The following is a 5,899-nucleotide window of genomic DNA, read 5'->3' on the forward strand; positions in this document are numbered from 1 at the left end:
ATGGAGGGGATTGTAACCATGGCACTGAGGCCATATACGAAAGGAAGAATGTAAAGCTAATGTTCCTCCATGTGAACTATCACATGGTTCACAATAAAGCATTAAAAAAAAAAAAAAAAATGAAGGTCCCGAAAGCTTTACTCCATTTTTGTCATCCCAGTCAACTCTACTTTGAGTATGCAGCTCTTCCCCAGGTGTATTTTGAATGCCTTCTAACCAGAGGTGCTCATCTTCTGCCACTATATCTGATAATATTCTGGTGTTTTTCATCATGTTTCAATATTCAATATTCTGGTTCTATCTGGTAGTGTTTTCAGTGACTAAATATTTAGAACTAGTCCTAGTCCATCTCTCCTTCCTAGGCTTTCTTAGCCTGGAACCTCAGCTGGAACCTGCCCACCATGGGTGACCCTGTTGGTATTTAAAATACCAGTGGCATAGCTTTCAGAATCACAGCAACATGCAAGTCACCACAGTACAACATACTGACAAATCAATGACACACAAGCGGTGGACTGACAGATTTAGGTCATAGAATTCTTGGCAAATTTCATTCATTTTCTAGTTTTCTCAGCTATATGCAAAGTGATCTTTCTAAGACTAGGCTAAGAGTTTTTCAAAGTACAAAACATTTGTCTAACAAAACAAATTTTTAATGTGATATAGCATTTTAATCCATTGAAACTTGATAATTTTGACTTTCATGGTAAGAAAAAAACTGCCATATATATTTTTTTCATATAATGCATTCGTGTAAATAGCACACCCACATATATAATGTGCATGTCAAGCATAGGGAACTAACCCATGAGGGGGATTATGTGATTTTCAATAAAATCAAGTGTTTAGCATGCACATAGTTTGCATGGAAATATGTTAATATCCTTCCAGAATTTTAGCACATATCATCACTTTGCTTATGAAAGTAATATTAGATCCTAATAATTGAATCAAACTTTTGACTGTTTTTGTTGAGGGGTTTTTGGAGATTATAGGTCTGGGTCTTTGATTTTGAACACTGGTAGCCACGGAGAAAAATATTACCTTTGTGTCTATTTTGTTGGAAATAAAATGTATTATTCTAGGATTCTATTTCCATTTTTTATTCCTACCCTTGCTTTGCAAGATCTCTGTTAGTATAGTGGGTGACCAGATGGCCTACTAACCACAAAGTCAGCACTACAAATCTACCACTTGCTCCACATGCGAAACATGAGGCTTTCTGGTCCCATAAAGACTTACAACTCTGGAAACTCTATAACAGGGTCACTATGAGTTGGAACTGACTCTGTGACACGTAACCACCACCACCACCCTTACTGTGAAGGAGTTCTGATGGTGTGGTGGGTTACAACGTAGACTGCTAACTGAAAGGTCAGTAGTTCAAATCTACCAGATGTTCCACAGGAAAAACATGACACTTTCTGTTCTCATAGAGATTTACAGCTAGGAAACTATACAGAGTAACTATGAATTAGAACCAACTCCATGGCACATAGCCACCAACCACCAGCACCAAAGTGGAGGGTCAGCAAAAAGCAGGAAGAGCCTCAAAGAGATGGATTGGCATAGTGGCAGAACAATGGGCTCAAGTGTAACAGTTGTAAGTAGGGCAGAGGAACGGGCAGTGTTTCATTCTGTTGTACAAAGGGTCAGGGTCGCTAGGAATTGAAGCCGACTCGATGGCACCACCACCAACAACTTCCATCATAGTTTCTTGATCCAATGCTTGTAGCAAGTTCACAGAACTCAGAAATGTTTTCCATATCCGCTGCACACATTTTCTGTAACTTCCTCCCAGGAAAATATAACATAACCCGAATATGTTGTAAATTTGGGACTAAACTATATTTAAAAAGGAACTTTTGTAAAGTTTTGCTGAAACAATCCGTGCTGTTATTCTGCATTTCCCGAGGCCATATGCAGCATGTCCATTCTGCAGGCTCCAGGATGCTCCAGAACCACACTGCTCTTTATATATGATACAGTAACAGCTGGGACCACGGTTAACTTTACACAAACAACCCCTACTCACAGTTGAGATATGGCATCAAGTATAACTTTATAGATATTCTAAAATCAAACTTGTTAGGTCTAAAATCTCCATATATTTTAGTTTAGTTTTTTTTGTTTTTTGTTTTTTTTTTTAAAAGAAGAGTTAAAGAGTTTCCCTTCATTGTTTCCTGTAGTTGTTCTATTCCAGGAGGGGAGAGGCAAGGGGCAAGTCCCACCTCGCTGCTTGCTGCTTTGGGCAGCAAGTCCAGAAGGAAGTTGCATGCTTTGTTGATGATGGCACATGCTCTGTACCAGGCTCAACATTCTAATTTTTTCTAATTTCTAATTTTTCCACCCATTTTATGTATAAGAAACTTGAGGCTCAGTCAAGGAAATGGCTTTCTTAGGGCAGAGCCCCAGTGTAATAGATATGGAGTCAAACTCTGTGGGTCTGACCTTGCAGACTTCCTGGCTCTGAAAGGGAAGAACTGTGTCTCTTGGTCCAGTGTGTCAGGGCTTGGTGCATAGGGCACTGAGGCCTGCATCAAAACTCAACTCACTGCATAATGCTCACTGAAGCAAGGAGCAGGGAGCAAAGTTCACAGCACTTTAGCAAAGTAAATTAACTTTTTTCCCTAAAGCAAGAGGCAAAGTTCACAGCACTTTAGCAAAGTAAATTAACCTTTTTCCCTAAAGCAAGAGGCAAAGTTCACAGCACTTTAGCAAAGTAAATTAACTTTTTTCCCTCATGTCTGTGTTTTCATTTACATTTTCCCTACAGGAGTTTCCCTGGTTTTATTTTGAGGAAGAACTGATTAGTAATAGAACAAATAGTAGTCTGAAGCTTCCTGGGAGAAAAGAGTGACATTCCTGCCTGTCCAGGGCTGCTCAGGGCCCCTCCTTAGAGCAGTCTCTAACAGCTAACAACTAACAGCTGGTCAAATGCCACATTGTCTTGTTGGCAATTATGTACCTGTGGTCTGGGCTGTTTTTCACAGGACTTACAGAAACTGAAGAGAAATATAAATTCATTCAATGGCAGGAGAGGAATTATTTCCTCCTCATTGGCCGAGTACTCCACAGATAATAATATCTGGCATTTCCGTGTTTGGATTTTCTTGGGAGTCTGAAATAAATTTAAAAAAACAAACCACTGTAACGCAACAGGGTTTACCAGTGCTAGGCCAGGAGATACCTGGTCACGCAGCGCCACCTGCTGGTCAGAGTGCGGGAGTTCCGGCCCTGTTTGTGTTTTTAGTTGGTTGTTTTTTAATTCTAAGAAATAACCATATTCGTTATAAAACATCAAAGTAAAACAAGCACGAATGCTTTTACTCTGATATCGTTTGCACAATATGAAGAATACCTTCGCTTATGTGGGACCTTTCAGGGATTCTCCCAGCACCTGTGTTATCTTTAAATGTTATGAGGAACAACTGCCCAACATTAATTGTTGTTAAGTGCTGATCCAGTCGTTCGGACTCACTACAACCCTGTATAGGTCAGGTGCTTGTCCTAGGGCGCCACACCAGAACTCCATTTAGAGTCACCTGCAGAAGTGCTTCAAAAGACCCCTACGCCCCTCCTCGGGAGAGTCCATTTTGGGAGGTCCCGTGGAGGGACCAGGTGTTTCAAAATTGCCCCATGTGGAAGAAATTATAAGAAAAATGTGAAAAAGAAAGAAGAGAGCAGCCAGATTAAGCAAACCTGTGGCAAACTGCATTCCTGCCAGACAAGGTTAGAGGTCAGATCGAGTCACTCCCTTGCTCAAATGCTAAGGGGTCGCTCTCAGGACGTTATCTGAATCTTTTCAAACAACATGCAAGGCTTTCCCCAAACTAGCTCAGACTAGCCCTTAAAGCATTCCCAGGTCGCTTTGCTGTATCCTTGGAGTCCTGGTACGGCACTGAGGGGTAATGCGCTGGACTGCAAGGTCTGTTTGAACTGCAAGATCAGCGGTTCAAGCTCATCAGTCGCTCGTCGGAAACCCTATACAGGGCTGCTATAAGTAGGAATCAACTCAACAGCACTTAACAACAGCAACAACTCACCCCTGCCACCCCAACCTTCCCCATTTCAACATTTCCCCCTGAGCCTCACCCCTCAAGCCTGTAGTTAATGCTCAAAGTCAGTCTTGTCCCTTCACTCATTTGACAAACACTTGTTCACTGTCTGCTGCATGTCAGGACTGCTCAAGGCTGAAGATGCAGTTGGGGAATAAAACAAATCCTTGGCCCCATGAAATGTAACAAATAAATTTAAAAGATGCAAATGATTGCTTTAGACATTATCCCTGCCCTTGGAGCTCTGCAGGGACAGGCATTCTTACCAGAACACCGAGGAACTGAGACCAGCTCCCAGACCTTGGCTCTGCAATTGGTATTACAGTTAGCATCTACTAGGTCTGTGTCTCTCTTGTGATGTCCATGTGGGCTTGTATTTACCTCCCAGCAAGATTTCCTATGACCTGCAAGAATTCAGTTCTATTTCTGAGTTTAGAATATTTGTAGGGATCAGGCTGGGATTGTTACAATGACTATCTTCATTCTTGCATAAGGTCTAAGAAACTCTGTTGCATCCAGCTGTCACCAGCAGAGGACCAGCCTGTGGGAATTTTGACAGGCTACTAGGTATTGTATGTCATAAAATGCTACCAGCCAACAATGTTGTTGTTGTTGTTGTTAAGTGTTGTCAAGTCATTTCCGACTCATGATGACCCTATATAGGGTTTCTGAGGAGTGACTGGTGAATTTGAACCAACGACCTTGAGGTTCAAACAAGCCTTTCAGTCCAGTGCTTATCCTACAGCACCACACCAGGACTCCAGCCAACAGTGAAAAGGCAGAAATGCTGCTGAGTCTCCTGGGACAAGCCTTGAGAAAAGTCAGAAGTATAAGACAGACCACATTGGAGATGTACTCTTCCACCTGTGCAAATCATACTCTTTCTACTCTTTGCACCGAATCATCTTGTCCAACAATTGCAGATTCTCGGTTCAATGCATTTTAATCTCCAGAACCTAACCTTGCATCAGGTCATTGTATCTCAGGATGGCTCAAGCCCACAGACAGACACAGCTGTGTATTTTGCTTAAGACACTAGTGGATGTGGAGGCTAGGGTGGGGCCAAGGCCTGGTTCAGAATTTGTGCACAGAGCACACCAGGAACAGGAGAGAACGGTGTGCTAGTCCTCCTCACCTCTATAACCCCATAGAGAGCACCACATCAGGCATATCTCCGGAGCTGAAACAAGTTTGCTGAGTTGAAAAACTGCATGCAAGTGTATTGGGTCTAGGACTGGTCTGAGGACACACAGCTAACCACATTGTTGTTGTTGCTAGGTGCCACTGCACAACAGAACACATGCTCACTCCTACAGCAGTGTCAATTATTGCTACACTTGAGCCCATTGCTGCTGCTACTGGGCCAATCCATCTCCTCAGGGTTCTTCCTCTTTTTCTCAGACCCTCCACTTTACCAAGCATGCTGTTCCTATCCAGGGATTGGTCCCTCCTGATAATACGTCCGAAGTATGAAAGATGAAATCTGGCCATCCTAGCTTCCAAAGAGCATTCTGGCTGTGCTTCTTTCAACACATTCTGTTTGTTCTTTTGGCCATCCATGGCACTTTCAATCTTCTCCTCCAACACCATCACTTAAATGCGTCACTTCTTCTACAGTCTTCCTTAGTCACTGTCCAGCTTTCACATGAGTATGACAGAGCTCTCTAACAAACCAGGCTGGATCTTGGGTGCCGGCATGTCCTCCACAGCCACAGCCACTGCAGTAGTCAGGTCTCTCTCTCATATGGTGCTGGTGGTGATATGCCGTGGAGTCGGTTCCGACTCATAGCGACCCTGTATAGGGTTTCCGAGGCTGTAAATCTTTACAGGAGCAGAAAGCC

Source organism: Chrysochloris asiatica, unplaced genomic scaffold (assembly GCF_000296735.1).
Source record: "Chrysochloris asiatica unplaced genomic scaffold, ChrAsi1.0 scaffold00006, whole genome shotgun sequence".
Taxonomy (NCBI): domain Eukaryota; kingdom Metazoa; phylum Chordata; class Mammalia; order Afrosoricida; family Chrysochloridae; genus Chrysochloris; species Chrysochloris asiatica.